The sequence below is a fragment of the Neofelis nebulosa genome, chromosome 6 (assembly GCF_028018385.1).
Source record: "Neofelis nebulosa isolate mNeoNeb1 chromosome 6, mNeoNeb1.pri, whole genome shotgun sequence".
NCBI lineage: Eukaryota > Metazoa > Chordata > Mammalia > Carnivora > Felidae > Neofelis > Neofelis nebulosa.
This window is the reverse complement of record NC_080787.1, coordinates 65,853,373-65,872,456: the sequence shown is the minus strand read 5'-3', so window position 1 is coordinate 65,872,456 and position 19,084 is coordinate 65,853,373. Positions and strand designations below refer to the sequence as shown.

General features: G+C 34.9%; 1 protein-coding gene across 5 annotated transcripts in view; it reads right to left on the bottom strand.

Annotated features, from left to right (window-relative positions):
• Nucleotides 1-19,084, bottom strand: part of ADGRB3 (adhesion G protein-coupled receptor B3) — a 729,921-nt gene that overhangs the window by 325,805 nt on the left and 385,032 nt on the right. The window lies entirely within an intron of this gene.

The following is a 19,084-nucleotide window of genomic DNA, read 5'->3' as shown; positions in this document are numbered from 1 at the left end:
AAAAGTAATAGCAACAGACAGTGCCAGGAGGTGAAAAGGGAAAAGAGATCATTGTAGACCGAGAAATTCATTCTGGAAATTCATTCACCCAACAAATCTCTATTGAGCCCTGAGAATATTCTAAGCACTATTTTGATACTGAGTATTTAGCAAGTGAACAGGAGACACAAAGTCTTTGCTTTTAAAGAGCTCACAGTGGGGAATACATGCAATTAGTAAGGGAACAAACAATTCAGATGATGCTAGATTGAGAGAGGTGGCATAAAAGAAATAAAGGATGAGATGGAACACGCGTGGCTAAAGAAAGCTTCGTTGAAGAGGTACGGTCTGGGCTGTGGTTTGACAGTTAAGTATGGCAAAAGGAAGAGGAAACTGCCCATGCTCTGCGAATCTAGAGCCTGAAAAAGGTGTGTAATGTTTCATACATATCAGAACAGTAGCATCTGGGTAGGAGGAGTGACGTGAGGCTTTAAAGGCATGAAGCAAGGAAACTTATTATGTCCTAGAGATATAATAACATTTCTAATAGGACAGAAAGGTTTAGGCAGAGAAATAGGAGAAAAAGCAAAATAAGATATTGTAGGCTAAGGGATCTAGAGCATGATCAAATTTAGAATTTGAAGATATAATTAGATGCCTTCTAATTAGAAATTATAATTGACAATGTGGACATGGATAAGTCCTCCTAAAGAGAGAATATAATGAGCAGATTCATTTATTCAGCAAATATTAATTGAGCACCTATTACATGCCAGGCACAGTTATGGGCACTGAAAATAAACCCGTGAACAAAAAAGTCAAAGTCTTTGCCCTCATGGGACTGGCATGATATCTGGGATTGGTGTGGGGGGAGGGTGGAGAAAGACAAGGAACAAATATAACTAGCCAGAATGTCAGTAATGATAAATGATATGATAGATAATGAGTGAGGTTGAGAAGGTTTACTAAATAAGGAAAGCTTCTTTGGTAAACTGGCATTTTTGCCAACATCCACAAGAAGTGAAATGGTGAGTTATGCAGATATTAAGAAGATAACAGGAAAAAAAGCTGAGAAATGTAGTTTAGGAAAGGCTCACTTTAGGGGGTAAAGAGAAATAAACATAGAAAGACATAAAAAATTATGGGGTGCCTGGGTGGCTCAGTCAGTTAAGCGCCCTATTATTGATTCCTGCTCAAGTCATGATCTTCTGGTTGAGATATCAAGCCCCTCATCAGGCTCAGCATAGAGCATGGAGCCTTCTGGGGATTCTCTCTCTCCCCCTCTCTCTGCCATTGGTTTGGTTTTAAAAAAAAAATGGAAACAATACTCTAAGATTAGTTTCAGGACATGATCTATTGTAGAGATTGGTAAACTTTTTCTATAAAAGGCTCAACAGTAATTTTTTCAGATTTGTGGGCCATTAGGCAATTACCCAATTCTGCTGGTATTATATGAAAGCAGCCATACACAATTCATAAATGAATGGTCATGCAAGAAAACATGATGTTTAATCATGTTTAATTGTCTTCTGTGATCAGTATTGTATTTTTTTTTAATTCAACAAATGTTTATTGGGCAGAACTCTTGCCCAATTTTGATTTCCTACCACCAAACCACTGTCTTCCCCAGTGTCACTCACCTTAATAGAAGGTGCCACCATTTATTCAAATGTTTAAACCAAAAACCTAAAGGTCATCTTTACTTATGGTTTTCCTTTGCCTCCTATGACATCCATTAACACATGCTCTCAGTATTATTTCTAGAGCTAGAACATGTCTTAAAACCCTACCCTTCCCTCCATCTTCATTCCAATACCCTCTAGAAACCACCAGAATCTCTAACCCAAATGAATTCAAGAGTTGCCTAACTGGCCTTCTTGGTTCTATTCTTTTTCCCTGAATTTATTCTCTCAGAAACCAGAGTTATCTTTTAAAAAATATAAATCAGATCATGTTGTTCCCTTCCTTGAAATAATTCAATGGCTTGCCAGTGTTCTTGGAATAAAATCTAAATCTTATACAATGGCCTACAAGGCCCTGCATGGGTTGGCTTCTCTCTCTGCAGTCACATTATACATGGCTGCTTGTTTACTGACCCAGATCAAGTGGTACAGGTCTTTTCTTTTCCACCACAGGGCTTTTCCTTTCTAACGAGAACATTATTTTCTATTCTTATCCTTGAGTCTCTGCTAACTTGGTCTGTTTTAACTGCCCTAGCTAAAGAAATTCACCACCACCCCTTCCCTGCCATTGCTATTATATCATCCTGTTTATTTTCTGTATGGCCCTGCTCACAGTTAAAAATTGTCTAGATCATGTAGACTTGTTTATTGTCTGTTTTTTTATATTAGATTATAAGCTCAAAAAGAAAAGGTATTTTCTCTATTTATCATTGTATCATAGGATCCTAACATACAGTAGGTCTGACACAAGTCCTCACATATTTTTTTTTATTTTTAATGAATTTAATTTTATTTTTAATGAATAAGGTCTACCAAAGACTCAATACAAGGAAATAGGGTACAATGTGATCACTTTTGTGCCCTGGAGACAAAAAAAAAAAGATCTAGTTTTCCAATTACTTTGTGATCTTTGGCATGATATTTAATTGCTCTTCAGTTTGACCATCTGTAAAAATCAGTAGCCTTTCATGAGGATTAGTTGAAGGCAGTTGGTTCATTCCCTGTACATAGTAAGACACAATATATGCCAATTCCCTTTTATCCTTTATCTCAACCATTCTCTGCCTTGGGTAAAATATGGTGGAAGATCCAAAATTAAGAAAAGACAAAATCCTGACACAGAAAGAGATTACAAGGGAGACAAGAGATTACAAGAGATTATAATAAGACATTTATTTCACATAAATATCTTAAATATGAGCCAAATGGGTAATAAGAATGTTTCCTCTGAACTCCAAACCTGTCTACTGAACTACTCAATTCACTGTCTTCAGGAATCTTAAATGTAGCATATCTGAAGCTTAACTCTTGATTTCTACTCAGCCAGCATATAAATATGCTTTCAGTATGTAGTCTTCCCCATATCTATAAAGGGGACCTCCATCCCACCCTTTCCCCAAGATAGAAAATGGGAAGTTATCCTTGACATGTTCATATTTTCATCCCCAGAATCTCCTTCATCATTGTGCTTGCTGTTTCTCTTCCAAAACACATCTTAAAGTTGTCTTTTTATCTCAACTATCTTTACTTTGACTGCTACACAATAATCCATCAAGTCTTTAAATTAAAAAAAGTCACTATATTCACTGCTCATTCTTGTGCCACTTTACACACTGCAGTGAGAGTATTTCTGAAGCAGAGTTGAATCATTTTACTCCCCAGGGAGTTCCCATTACACTTGTATAAAATACAAAATCTCTCCAGGGTCTCCATGACCTGGTATTTGACTTTCTCTTCAATGTTATTGCATGACTTGTCCCATTTACAACTACTCTCCAATCACAGTTGCATTCTTTCATTTCATACCAACCCCTCCCTTGGTTAATTGTTATTCAACATCAAGTCTTGGCTGAATGCCAAAAAGAACTTTCTAGCACTGAGCAACTACTACCCCCATATCTAAGTTGGAAATCTTGGTTAGTCTCTATTCATATCATTTACCACAACTTAAATACATCTATGAATTTATTTATTTATCTATATGCATTTTGGTTTTAAAAGTTTTTCTTTTCCATTTTTCCTTATATAATAATGTAAATTATATCTTCATTCATCTAATAAGATTAAAAAAAATAAACTTATTTATTTATTTTGAGAGACAGAGAGAGCAGGGAGGGACAGAGAAAGAGGGAGAGAGAATCTCAAGCAGGCTCTGCACTGCCAGACAGAGCCTGATGAGGGGCTCAAACTCCTGAACCATGAGATCATGACCTGAGCTGAATGAAGAGTCAGATGCTTAACTGACTGAGCCATCCAGATGCCCCATTTATCTAATAAGTTTTATATTTAAAAACCTAATATCTCTGACTTCACTCATATGAGGACTTTAAGAGACCAAATAGATGAACATAAGGGAAGGGAAACAAAAATAATATAAAAACAGGGAGGGGGACAAAACAGAAGAGACTCATAAATATGGAGAACAAACAGAGGGTTACTGGAGGGGCTGTGGGAGGGGGGATAGGCTAAATGGGTAAGCGGCACTAAGGAGTCCACTCCTGAAATCATTGTTGCACTATATGCTAACTAATTTGGATATAAATTTTAAAAAATACAATTAAAAAAAAAACTTAATATCTTCCCTACTAGAATGTAACCTCCATAAGGACAAAGACCAGATATATTTGGCTCATCTTTTTGTGCCCAGAGGATAACCGGTATTTGGCAGGCACTTAATAACTATTGATTTGATATAATGAAAGAAGAAATGAAGAACAAAAGACTATTTTTAACTGGGGAGGGGGTACTGGGCAAGGTTTAGCACATGACTCTAAAATAATATAAGAACAAAGAGGTGATTTCAAGTTGTTTGTAGAATTTTGGCCACTTCATCTTACCAAAAGGAAACCATGAGCCTTATGCCTTTTTCAAAATAAGAACTCAGGTTAGACATGTGTGCCTAACCAAATTTAATTTTTTGAAGAAAAAGGAGGAACAAATAGCAGTAACAAGAGACCATCTACTGAGCAGTGAAGTGCCAGCAATAGTGTGTTACCTCACTTGGCCCCTTGACACACTCTGAACTAAGTACAGTCAATCCCATTTTGCAGACTAGTTTTGGATCATTATGTTGCAAAAATGTTCTTTAGTCCTAATGGCATGATAGTAAAGATTCATGAGTTCACAATCTAAACTAAACAAACTAAAGAATGACTGGTGGAAAAAAGGTCTTACATGAGCTCTATATTTGTAAACATCATTTCTTTCCTGTAAGTTCAGAAAACATTTTTGGTCTTTGGATCTTAAAACCAACAAACAAACAAACAAAACAAAAAAATCCCTAAACAATAATTTACACCTCCTCTCCATACACGTGCATGCACAAACACATAAAAATACACACTCTGGGATTAAACTAGTGCTCTATTTCACTATAACTTACATGTAGTTTAAAAAGGCATACCAGTTACAATTTTCTTTCATCTATGTGGTTGAAATTATACTACACAATATATTTACTTTTAAGAAATTTAAAAAGTAAATAATTATATTCCATATTTCTAATATGCTATGATATTTTCAAAATATTATGGATTTTTAGAATAATTTTAAAGACATTAGAGGTTACCTTAATTAGTAAGAATATTATTATATTTTAGAAAAAAATTTTAAAAAGGAAGGAGTTAGGCAAAGTTAATTAATTGGGCAAAGAGTTTGGGGAAAGTAAAAGGAGACTATCTAGAAAAAAGAGAGGTAATGATTAATGCTACCAAATAACAAAGACAGATTCTTCAAAAAGAGGAAAGTTCATATTCCAAAAAGTAATAAAGTAGCCCAAGTGGGTGTTGAAGTTAATTATTAAAACATTTTGTAGTGGCAAAGAAAATGTTTTAGCATCTTTGTCTAAATTAATATCCCTCTATATTCCTACTGCATTTTAGAGCTCTATTTCAATGTATCAGGCTTTGATTTCAGAATGTATATATGGATATATACCAATTATCCAATATAAACCATTCCCTTATGAATTATTTAGTCCCTACAACTATAACATTCTATTTTGTAGTTATTAGCTAAACCTTAAATAGAATATTATCCTGTATATAGTTATATATTCTTTAAAGCTTGTTACTATTGGGTACTCAATTTAGTTTAACTTCTATTAAAAGGCATCTTCATACTTTGATCTAACTTAAAGCAAAGCAAAACAAAACAAAACAAAACAAACAACAATACTACTTTTCCCCTAAGCCCAGAGTATAAATTTTAATAGTGTCTAAAACAACTGCATTTCAGATTTGAACACTGACAAATATTTTAGAATATACACACACAACCACACCCACTCACACCTGCTCTCTCAAATTCACATGCCACAAACCAAATCAGAAGATCATATTGAAGAAAACACATTGAACTAGCCACATAAGTAGTTCTATTTCTAAAGTTAAAACTCTTCATATGAAATATTTAAGTAGGTAAGAAAAGCAGAAAAATAGTTTTTACTGTTCAGAAGCCAGTATTCTAATGACAAAGAGAATAATTCACTTGTAAATTCAGAGTATATAATTCTGCTACAGAATTATTTGACGCATCTATAGGGATAATTGATGCAGTTTTGTAGACTACAGGTGATGTATTACATGTTAAGGAGAAGAAATTATAAAAGTAAAGCAGAAAAGATTCCTGTGTGTTAACTGGATCTGACTAATGACTAATAAGAACAAGGAAGAGAAGAGTAGCTTCTTAAGATAGAGAAGTGCAAATACTATTGAAATGTTTTTTGGGTCTTTAGAATCATCACACTACAAAGACAATTGGGTAAGAAACTCATTTTAAAATAGGCAAAGCACAAATATATTTTTAGGTTTAATTATATTATCTGCCTAGAAGTCTGGGATCCTGGTCTGCTTTGTGAAATACTAGTGAGATTAGAAAAAACAAACAGAAACACAGGGTATTAAATGTAGGTAAGAACTTCAGCAGTTCCCTAGAGGGACAGTCTGTGGCTACTGGAGGTGGAGGGACATGCCCACACACCCAGTAAGGTGCAGAACCCATATTTCGCCCTGTATTTGTTCACTACCAATTATCAAGGGCCTAGTACATGCCAGGTGCTAAATATATGTTATGTTTAATATTTACAATAACACTTTAGGGAAGATATTATTATCTACACTTTAGAAAGGAGCCTACTGAGGGATTCAGAGATGAAATAACTTGCAGAAGGTCCATTTGTTGTGGTTTAGTCAAGGTTTGCAGCCAAATCTAGCTCCAAAGCCAGTATATTTTCCTAGATACAAAATTGGATCCCTGTTAGCATTGACATCAAGTCACCAGTGTTTAACATGAGTCATATTTTTCAGGTGTCAGATTCAGATGAGAACTTAAATAAGTTTACTCTTTAGCAAAAGAAGCAATGGAGAAGGGGAATAATTTAGCACAGAATTCCTGGTATAACCAAATAAAATAAGACTTTTGAAAAAGTGAAACCATAAGAGTAGAAAAAAAATAAAACTTGTTAAAAGGGAATTGGTGCCTCTTTTCTCTTCACTAGTTATTGTTACAGAGGCAGACTACTATTGCCATAGAGAAAAGCAGTTATTGCCATAGTGACAGTTAAAATGGAATTGTTTTTTGTACTCACACAAATTCGCAGCCACATCCTCCTAATTCAGTTGAATAGCAAAACCAGAAAGAAGGCATCAGTATGCTAATTTTAGCAATATCAAATCCTTATTGCATAAAGCAATGGAGACTAGAGGTATTATAACATTCAAGGTTTGATTTTAGTTGGCTTTAAATTTTATGTTTCTATTCTGGCCTGTAAGTGCCTACCAGATTCTGAAGGAATTAACTTCCAACAGAAGAATGCAGTCACACTGTGAAGATTTATCATTCCAACATGTTTTACATACAGCATTCTTCAGGGAGCTAGGGAGCCATGTGGCCCTTGTGTTAATTCCATCTCTAAAAGCCTTTCCCTAGTTGGAGTTTTTTTCTGGGTCTCTTGAACTGAGGCAAGGCACTGATTCCTTTACACAAAACTCCTCTTCATAGCTTCCCTAGGACACAGAATCCACAAACAACTTCTTTGCAAAAACTCATGTTCTTTATAGGGAATAATTAAAGAAAACTCAAACCCAAAATGTTTGTGGTTAGGTTTATGTGTCAACCTGTGAGAAACCCATGAATTCTCAATCTATATTCTCACCAGAAGTCTTAAATTTTGAAATTGTGTATCTCCATTCAGGACAGCTTTCACAAACCATGGCCAATAATATACCAAGATTTATCATAAAAGTATGTATCTTCACCATCTGTGTTACGTGTATTTCATCCTTGAGGCTTTGAACTCTTTCTCATAGGTATACATAGGTAGGGAGGAGTCAATATTTCATCTCCGTTTCCTATTCATCTACTAGTACTGCTGAGAAGTACTGTGCATTCTATGTTGTATATTTCCATCTGAAATTCATGTGACCTTATTAGTTTTCCTCAGATCATGAGGATTTTCCCAGTAAATATAAAATCCAAAAGAAATGATATGCCTTAGAGCCAAAGAGTTGGTCTTTATCTAGACATTCTCACTAGACAGTTACTGAAAGAATGGAGACTGAATGAGTAACAGGTTCAAAAATTTTTCACTGGCTTAGAAATGTCATAAAAGATTCATTTAAGGTATAATCATATATCCTTTAAAAATGTGTAATTAGCCAGAAAACAATTTTTAAATTCCTAATAAAGTAGATATATATGAAAAATATCACTACAAAAGATAATAAAGGTCAGGAGTCGTTTTACCTTGACATAAAAATACAGAATACACGAGTAAGATTTCCCCAGAGTCATACCAAAACTACAGTGAAGTTCTTTATATAAAGAAGTAGGTTAGAGTGTGGTTGGCTGAGCAAGATAATGAAACGAATCTTTAACTTTCAATTACAAAGATGCAAAGGGATAAAAATGCACTGACTCTGAATGGAAAGCACTGATGTAGGAAAAATTGTGTGGGTGCCCTTAGCATTGTGGCAGCAAGGTTGTTAGGAGTAAATAGTACCATGAATATTTGTGAAAGCATTAATTTGGGAAGTGCTATATAATTAATGCAAGGGATACCTTACCAAATATTTTTTTTGGAAAGCCTGAGGAATAAAAGGAGATAAAACAAAGACATTTTTGTACATATTGTACTCAAATGGTACTTCTGTAAAAAGTTCCTTAGAATAACAGCCACTGTCTGATACTCGGGAATTTTAATTAGAATATATATTCAAGTAATATATATGTAAGAAAGTAAGAAAAAAGGCTTTCTAAAGTAACAACATGTAGACCCTATTCTTTCTCAACTGTATTTAAACTGGGATAAGAAGCAAAAGCTGATAAAGATCTGGACACGAAATGAGAAATTCACAGCAGAGCAGTAGTTAGAATGAGGCTTAGGAGCTGGCATAATACAGGAATAATGGGGAGAAAGTTTAGGGCATCTGGGTTACTGGAAATGAAAAATAATGGCTATTAACAATGCTTTCTAAGTTCAAGATTTTTAAGGACAATAATCATTATTTAATGACTACATCAATAATTGTGTCCTTAAGTAGGCTGTATAAAACAGATTAGATAAGCCTAAAATATTATGTAAAGATATTCACTCCAGTTATGTTCTAAAAGAACACAGGCCTACTGATAACGTGCAACACCATGATATGTCTATTTTCTATGTCACAGTCCAGGGTTGTAACCAAGGTACTAGCACTACTGAAAATAACGTTTTTTTAAGTTGTAGAGACAAAGGTGCTTTTCGGAGACATTTTCACCTGGATACTTTATTTTTTATTAAAAAACACTTTTACTAAAAAAAAAAGAAAAAAAACAAACCTTGAACAATACTTTATGTAGAATGGAGCTGACAAGTTTATGGCTGGACTTGGTTGACCCCTAAACATTCTTCCATTCTTGAGCTTTCATGACTTTATAGAGAGAAGAAGAAACACAAAAATGATAGGGAGAGTAGAATTTATTTCATTTGATAACTGGCAGCTCAATCTGAGTTATAGCTTTAAAAAGACACTTTAAGGAACAATTTCATTCTAGCTTCTGTCCAGGGATTCAAGGGGTAGTATGAGGACAGAAGACTGATAGCTTCACAGGGTAAAATTTCTTAAACTCCAGGAGCAAGGATATGTGTCGGACTCAAAAACAAGAATATATAAAACGTAAACAGTGTCGTGACTATAGTTAACAATAGTGTATTATATATTTGAAAGTTGCTAAGAGTAGATCTTAAAAGTTCTCGTTCCAAGAAAAAATTTGTACCTAAGTGTGCTGATAAATATTAACTAGACTTATTGTGTTTTCATCTCATAACATATACAATTATCAAATCACTAGTGTGTACACTGAAGTTAATACAATGTTATATGTCAATTACATCCTAATAAAAATTTTAAAAAGAATAAGAAGAGAAAAAATAAATAAACCAAGACAAGCTTAAATGTCTCTAAACTTTGGAGACATTTAAATGGTTGCCAGAGTAGGTTTTGACTTTTCTTTATAGGATACAGATTTAAACATAAATCTGTTTTATTTTTGTAGTTGAGTTCTTGGAAATGTAGTGGAGACATTTTCTTGAACCCTCTCCTCCTTTCACATCCTGTTTCTAACCATTAGTACATTCTGTAAGATCAGGCTTTAAAATACCTCCAGCATCTGATCTCTTGTCACTATTTCCACTAGCATCCGGTCTAAGCCACTGAGCTCTCTTATCTGGCCCACTGCAATAAATGCCCAATAAAAGCCTCTTTATATCCAGTCCTACCCTACTATGGTCTGTTAGTTTGTTTTATTATTATTATTATTATTATTATTATTATTATTATTTTGAGAGAGAGAGAGAGAGAGGAGGGACAGAGAGAGAGAGAGAGAGAGGAAGGGAGAGAATCCCTAGCAGGCTCTGCACTGTCAGCACAGAACTCAACACAGGGATTGATTCCATGAACCTTGAGATCATGACCTGAGCTGAAATCAAGAGTCAGATGCTCAACTGACTAAGCCACTCAGGCACCCCTGTCTGTGTGTTTCCACTCCATAGTTAGAATGATCAGGTCATGTTTCTGTCCACATCTTTCAATGGTTTTTCATCTCATTAAGACCTATATTCATATGCCTTCCACAAGCTGGCTCTCCACTCCTTTCCTGACTTCATTTCCTCTCCCGCACCCCACTCAGCCACTCCACCACCAGCTCCTTTAGTGCCTCTAACATATCAGGCACATGGATACATGAATACCTTGTACTTGTTCTGCTTGAAATGTTTTGACCCCACATATCACCGTGTTTCATGCTCTCAAGGCATTCAGGTCTATATTCAAATATCGCTACTTTGATTAGAGGTCTTCTCTGAGCATCCTGCCTAAAATGACTCTCTTCTCTTCATGCTCTATCCCTTTACCATAATGGATTACTGTATTTCTTTTCATATCACTTATAACCACTGGGCATGTTAGATGGTACTTGTCTGACATCTGTCTCTGCTATGAAACATAAGTTTCATGAGAGCAAGAGTGTTGTCCGATTTGCTCCATGAGAAATTCTCAGAACATAGAACAGAACATGGCATGTATTGGTTGAATAGATGTCTAGGACCCCTTAAGCCAAATAAATCTGTGAATCATTAGCGGTCTATTATAATGACACTAGGAAGCACCTAAAATAGAGTTCTCAGTTGGGTGGAAAGGAGCCCTTAAGCAGTATGTCCCGCTTGATACTAGAGGGGTCTGATATGGCCTGTCTCAATAACCTCCCCAGCGCTTCCATTCCCAGCCATTTGGAATAAACAGATCATAGGAAATACTCTCAGATAATTTCTATTAAATGAGAAGTAATTAAAGAACACATAGTGCTGCATATCATTCCAAGTCATAGTTCAAAAACAGTGTTTGAACTATTTATTTTCTCAAGGGAGCCAGTATGCTAGTACCATTTTAAAAAGAAAAGCCAAAAAGAGGTGAAAAAAAAAGCCACGTATTTTTAGTTTTTCCTTTGTGATCTACATAAAGACACACTACTTGCTTCACGTGTCTAGCAAGAAAGAGCGATAAAAAGCCAGAAAGAAGGCGAGGTAGAATCTGACGCTTTCAGACTCAAGTCTAGCAGACTGAACCAACATCAGGTGCTACAGATAACAAGCAAAAAAAGATGGTGAATTGTGTATTCCTCAGGCTGGGTGTCAACTGACTGCAAATGTCTGATTTTTAAAGAAAGAAAGTTAAACAAGCAATGGAGGTGTATGAACCACAAACCCAAGCAGTAATGGCAAGAAAAATAAGGCTAGAAATGGAAAGCCACTTTATTTTGTAATTCATCGTCAGATTGAAGGTTGGTTTTTCAACCGAATATAAGATATTCTACCAAAGAAATGATTAAATTTACCAGTGAGTGTAAGAAATAACATAGATGTGATGTTGATGAGACAGCATTGCAGAGAGAAAAGAGATGTCACAATTGTATTATGCCACTCTTCAGATTGAATTTGGATTCAATTTCAGAAAATATCAAGTATGAATGTTCATTCTGAAAAGCCCAGTATTTCATGTTTCTAAACCAAGAATAGACAGTGATATTTAGCTTGGCAAAGAAAAATGTCTTAACTTTAATGTTTTCAAGACACTGGCCTTACTGGATTACTGGGAAAGAACTGAAACTATACTCTCCAGACTCATATCTCTTAGGGTTTGTATATAGGGGCAACTTTTGAAATTCCTTACAGCTAATAATTAGAACATTCTTTATTCTGAAATATTATTAGCCTAAAAATACTCCCTTTTTATCTAATACTGTCAACTTTGAATAGTTCCTAAGGAACAGTTGTGAGACAGTAGTTAGTGGGTGTCTCAACATTCATCTATGCCAAGTAAATCCTTGGAGATAATTGTATCAAAATGCCAAGGTTGTAATCCATTGAAAGCAGCTAAAGAGTTCAGAAATTTAGAGCCTGTTCATTGTGTCTGCACTTTACCTGGAAAACTTTTAAGTTATATCATCAGCGATCACATGAGCTTTTTCTTAATCCTTAATACTCTGATCTTGATTAGCAATTGATACTAACTGGAGTTCATTTTGAAATATTCTCTCTTCTACTAATTACAGGTCACTGATTTTATTCTGCCCCATCTGGGACTCTTTGTACCTACTACCTCTGACTATTCTTACTCTGACACCTGCTATGATTATGTTTTTTTCCCCTCAGCATTTATTTTTGTTCTATAACTTACATCAACCTTCTAGTATAACATCTAAATTTTATTTGAACACAAAATATATTTCTTAATCTGGTTTACTACTGTAAATACTTGTTTTTTCAGGTAATAATTTATCCTAGGGGGCACTCCATAGCCATATACAGGGAACTTTAATTGATATATAATTGACATAAAACATTGTAGTAGCTTCAGGTGTACATAATTGATATCTCGTAATAAATTTTTCAGTATCCACATGTAACTACATGGAAACACATGTAGTTATAAGTTTTTTGTTTTTAATAAAGGCATCACCTTATATCTTTCCTTTCTTACTACTGTCTTGATAGTTGAAAGAAAGTTTTATGGCTTCAGCTGTTACTTTTATGCAGTTTATTTTCACATGCATACCATAAATTTGACTTCTCTACTAAAGCCCAAGGCCACATTTCATTTTTTCACTTGAGGGTTACACCTGCATCTATACATTAATATGTGAAAGACACTCAAATATCTGTTGGATAAATATAATCTCAATTACTCCTTTCTTTCTGAGACCTTAAGGTATGAAATATTATCATTTGTACCTCAGAGTCTCAATTCATAACCATGATTTGGTTTCTATTCTCACTACTACTAACTCAAGTCTTCATTATGTCTTGCATGGATTGTAAAAGGCATTCCAATTTTCATGTTTAAAGTTTTTCTCAGTCAAAAAATAATCCTATTTCTGCTCTAACATAATGTCTTACCAAGCACAGTTCTCATCAGTTCAAGCTTTGGTTAGCTCCCTGTTGTCTTTAGAATTTAGAACTATCCTACACCATGTCTCCACATGCTTCTCCAATTTTATTTCATTTTTCTTTACTTCTATGCATATGTGTTTTTATCAACATAAACCACTTATCTGCTAAGTACAATCTCAAATCTGACAACTCTATACTATTTTTGCTAAAAGACTGTTCTGGAATGGAAGCATCTCCTTGCCACTCACTCTTTTCATGTTGAACTCTCAACAATCCAGTCATTCTTCAAAATCTACACTAAATGCTTCCTTCTCTGAGTTTTCTAGATCCTTAAAAGAGAACAGCATCTCTTATAAGGGATCTCTGTGCATTTGTTTTGTATGACGCATACCAAAGTGTATTTTATTTATTTATGTAATTCTTTTATGTCCACAATGAGGCTGCAATCCCTTTGTAGGCCAGAATATTAGTAATTTATAAACAGGAAAGGTTTTGCTTATACTAAGAGGTAATTTTCTTTTGATTTTAACGAATAGAATCAGTGGGCTAGCACTATGTAACACATCACTGACCTTCCTTGAATTCAATTTGATGAGTACAATTCAAGTTCTTTCTTTTTTAATTTTTCTAAATGCTTATTTATTTTTGAGAGAGAGAGAGAGAGAGAGAGAGAGAGAGAGAGAGAGAGAGAGAATGAGCAGGCAAGAGGCAGAGAGAGACAGAGACACAGAATCCAAAGCAGGCTCCAGGCTCTGAGCTGTCAGCACAGAGCCCTACGAGCTGCTTGAACTCGTGAACTGCAAGATCATGACCTGAGCTGAAGTCGGATGCTTAACCAACTGAGCCACCCCAGGTGCCCCTATACAGTTCAAGTTCTAAGTCCAAAACTAAAACAATTAGCTTCTAAAGAATAGTTTATTCTTACCAATACATAAAGTAAATATAAATGCTACCTGAAGTTATTGTGGAAAATTGATGGCTAAAAGCATAATGATAATAATAATAATAATAATAATAATAATAATAAACCTATAAAATACTTTGCTAAAGGTTTAGACAAGTTTTCAGAACGATGGAAATCCATGCACATGCCCCATGGCTCTAATTATGTGAGATCATGAACTGAACTGAAATCAAGAGTCAGATTCTAACCTACTGAGCCACCCAGGCACCCCATATCTCACACATTCTATTCTGCCTTTGGAACAGCAAACAGCTAGCCCTCAAATTATGTACTTTCCCCCCCCCCTTTCAGTGCTTCACCTTCTTTGTTTTATGTTACTGCCTCCAAAAAATCTAAATATTTCTGAATCATGAGTCTGATTGCTACCCTTTGATTCTATTTTATGCTGTAACAAACATAAAAATGGTAAAAGAATGAACAGTTTCAAGAAAGAGTGGTTAGCAAGGCACGGAGGAGATGAAGGTTGAAATATGGGAGGAGATTTAATTTGGCGATTGGGAGTTTCCAGAAAGCTTTTCTGAAAAGGAGTTTCAGGGAAGTGATAAGGGAAACACTGAGCTGCAAGGGATTGAAGAGAAAATATTTACAGAGGAAAAACAAAAAGTATGTTTAAACAACTCTTCAAAGAATATTTTTGTTGAAGAAAACTAACTTTAACTCCTATTGGATAATATTAAGATATAGGCCCTCTGATCTAATTGACAACAATCATATTTTTAAAAATACGTAGACAACTTGTCTTTTAGTGAAACAAAAACCTATACCTATACAGCATATTTAGACCATTTAGAATACAGTTTTGCAACAAAAGACCTATTGCTAATTGGAATATCTGTGCACCATATCGATTTTTCATATTTATTCATTCATATATTCATTATATAATTATATAAGCTACTAGTAAGTGTTCATTAACTTTCACTTACTATAATTATCATGTCTATTTTGAATGTCACATTCATATGTGAATATGACAAATAAATATTCTATTTAAGCTCAATTATTTTATAAGTATATTAGCTTGTTTAACATCTTTGTTCATAGAATATATTTTTCAAGCTTTGTATTAAACTTTTAAGATGATAAGTCTTTTGATAAACTGATCAAAGCTATGGACCTGCTCCCTCCAAAAATAAACATGCATGCATTTATACCAAAATGTTCATGGATTTTTACCATATAATAGCATTTCATTTATCAACAACTGATATAGATAGGGACATTTTTCAGGAAAAAGAAACTTCAAAATTTTTCATTAGAACTAATTTTGAAGAAAATCTTTCCAAGAAATGTCACCCATTTTCTATCTTAACCAGATTATAGGCACTTTTATCTTGATGAATAAAGGCCATGATTCTAGACTTAAATTATTACACTAAGTTTTCAAACTAATGTTCTCAAAGGTGAGGAAAGAGTTTGTTCCTATATGACAGGTTCCATACTCTGCTATATTCTTTCAGTACAGCTTTGTCTTTACTATTTCAGCCTTTCAGCTTTTATATTTACTACGTATGTGCCTCTAATAGCACTGTCTCTGCTTCCAACTCATTTTACCTAACCTGGGAACCAGAAAACAGAATTCTGAAACTATGTTCAAAGTTTAAATACAATAGGCTATCAGCAAGGTTCTGAGACACTCTTATTACACTGTATGGTCTTTATGATATTTATTTTTGGCTTTTCAACTCTGTCTCTCTCAGGAACGTATCTATATCCCAGAAAAGTGAGGTGGCTATGTATGTGGGCTTTATGGAAAAAAAATTAATCTCTTTAAAAGATATGATGATCTCTTATGGTTCTTTAAGTAGTCCTAATCCCACATACCCTGAAGAAAATGACCCTAAGGAATAAGCAACCTTTCTTAGTTACCTATTCTCTATTTATTACTCACAAGCTGTGGGTACATGTGCGTTTATATGTGCACACACAAGAGCATGTATGTGCATTGAATGTGTGTGTACGTGTGTGTATGCTCAGTATAATGAGCTCCATGTTGGGTAATTAATATTTGGACTTAGGATGTAAGACAAATGAATGACAACTCATACATTTCACACTTTGCTACTGTAAATTATTCTCTATGTGTGTCCTTCTCCAAATCATTGGATATGTCAGACAGAACAGTGTCATCATATTTTATATATATTAGCATCAAATTGGATAACATGAAGAACATGTAGAATAAGTAACTATTATCTATATTATCCAATTTGATACTTGTGGATTATGATGGTTCATTTTATGTATTAATATGACTGGGCTAACGGATGCCCAGATAACTGGCAGAACATTATTTCAGGGTGTATCTATGAGGGTATTACTGGAAGAGATTAGCATTTGAATCAGTAGACTGAGTAAAGAAGATCTGCCTCACCAATGCAGGCAGGCATCATGTGATCCACTGAGAGCTGAATAGAACAAAAAAGGCAAAGGATGAATGCTCTTTGCTTGAGGAGAGGCATCCATCTTCTCCTGCCCTGGCACATTGGTGCTCCTGGTTCTTGGACTTTCAGGTTTGGACTGGAACTACCTAATCAGCTTTCCTGGCCTCCAGCTTTCAGACAACAGGTGGTGGGTCTTCTCAGCCTCCATAATTGTATAAGCCAATATCCCCAAAATAAATCTCTTTCTGTATACCTATTTATATCTTAGGGGCTCTGTTTTTCTGGAGAACCTGACTAATATATGCATACACTTTGGAAAAATTCCAAAATATTATTGAGAATAACCTTCTAGTCATCAAACTACAATAAGACAGTCTCTGGGCTAGTATTGGGAGGAAATCAATAATAAATAAAATCTCTTTTAGCTAGTATAATAATGTTATACAGAATATAACCTTTTTAAAAAAATATAACTAATTCCACATGAATGACCAGAAGGCCAAATCATACTGTTCTTATACAAGATTAAAGACAGTATAAGACAATACTGGCTTTATTTGCAGTACTTAATTGCTTTGGGTTACTATGCTTAAGACACTTCTTAAAGTTTAGTGATGGTAAAGGAAGTAGCCAAACCTATATAACAGAATCTTAATGCAAAAAATAATACACAAAGTTTTCAAATATGTGATTTTGGTAAGTCAAAAGACAGGTAAAGAGCAATAAATGTTAGGGGCGCCTAGGTGGCTCAGTTGGCTGAGCATCTGGCTTCGGGTCATGACCTGAGGGTCATGATCTAGTGGTTCCTGAGTTTGAGTCCCGTGTCGGGCTCTGTGCTGACAGTTCAGAGCCTAGAGCCTGCTTTGAATTCTGTGTCTCCCTCTCTCCGCCCCTCCCCTGCTCATGCTCTGTCTCTCCCTCTCTCTCAAAGATGGATAAACATTAAAAAATTTTTTTAAAAGAGTAATAAGTGTTCATAAATCATTGAATTTCCATAGTCAATTATACTAGTACTATAAAGAATTTCATTCTGTTATTCAGTGTCCTTTAACTCTGAATTTAAGTTTACTAGACTCTGAGATTGGCATTGCTTCTATTATAGGTTTTTCCAAACTGAACAAATGCCATGTTTCAATCTGATACTTTTAACTAGCAATGCCTTTAAGAATTAGATGTTAACATTTACAAAAAAAGAATTAAGAAACAATACCTCCGTGTGTTTTCCCCTTAGTTTTTCTTGTAAATGACTTTGGGAATGGGCTAATTTGCCAGAGCAGACTTCACGGGTCCCCCTTGCCACAGAAGTCAGGAATCTCTTTGGAGAATGGCTCCACCTTGAATGACCAGCATCTCCAGAATCTCTCAAGTTCTTCCTTCTATGTGCCCAAAAACCCAGAGCCTGATACACTATCCCTTTTCCTACAGGGTTGATCTTTCCTCTCTTTGTTCAGCTGCTTTTGGAATAGACGTTTAATTTGGACTTTTTCCGATTTCTGAATTTATCCTACAACAAACATACTATTTTTGGTCCCTTTTTCTTCTCATCACTCATTGCTTAGAGCAAGGGACAGTTCACTCCATTTCTGAGCCAGCACAAGCTGCTAAACCCCTACTCAGATGATAAATCTGGGCCCTCAAACTGACTCAGAAAGCGTATTAAGACATAATCTAACCGTAAGGCCTTACACTGCATGAAGATGGTATATTGGCATGGAAGTGGCTCCTTTAAGGAATTGCATAGGCCTTCCTCAACTAAATAATATTACCAGTAATTAGCTATTATCCACTACAATTTGAGGTTATCCTGATGGAAAATATCTTAGGATCATACAAGTCCCTATAGGGCTAAAGTACCTTCAGAAGAAATCAAGTGTAAAGTAAACCAGCAAAATCCTAATTCATATATATATATATGAATGATACATATATCTTATATACATGTGTGTGTTTGTGTGACCTGTACTAGTTGTACTCCTCTAGTTAATCCCTCTACCAAGTTAGGTATCTTCCTGATCCAGAAACTAAAAATTAAATATACCATGAATAAGAATCTGAGGTAAGATATGTTTATTTAAACACATAATTATCTACATCTCAGTGGTCTTTATGTGAAGACTACTAAAGCATGACAAATGACAGAAAGTCTGAA